Source organism: Phallusia mammillata, chromosome 3 (assembly GCF_965637545.1).
Source record: "Phallusia mammillata chromosome 3, kaPhaMamm4.hap1.1, whole genome shotgun sequence".
Classification (NCBI taxonomy): domain Eukaryota; kingdom Metazoa; phylum Chordata; class Ascidiacea; order Phlebobranchia; family Ascidiidae; genus Phallusia; species Phallusia mammillata.
In genome coordinates this window covers 25,619,959-25,620,373 of record NC_137254.1, presented here as the reverse complement: position 1 = coordinate 25,620,373, position 415 = coordinate 25,619,959, and positions in this window count along the sequence as shown.

Here is a 415-nt window from a genome sequence, read left to right as displayed (position 1 = left end):
GCAGCATTTTGTTGCATTTATTTAATTGTTTTTTTTTTTTTTTGCTTAACGTCCTAAACATTTTCAAAGTCTCAACAAATTTTTAGCTTTTCCAGCAGTTTTTATTATAATATGCCGACGTTTCGATGTCCATACGAGACACCTTTATCGGGGTTATGACATACGTTGAAAACACAAAGTTGTTATACAGCAACAAGGGCGGTAATAATCATTATACCCTGATGAAGATGTCTCGTATGGGACATCGAAACGTCGGCATATTATAATAAAAACTGCTGGAAGAGCTAAAATTTGTTGATATGTTATGCCTGGCAGCAACAGTTTATTCATTTTAAAGTCTTTTTACATTCAGCCTTACCGAATCAAGCCAACTCCCCTAACTATTGAAATCAAAACATATCCAATTTATATTAAT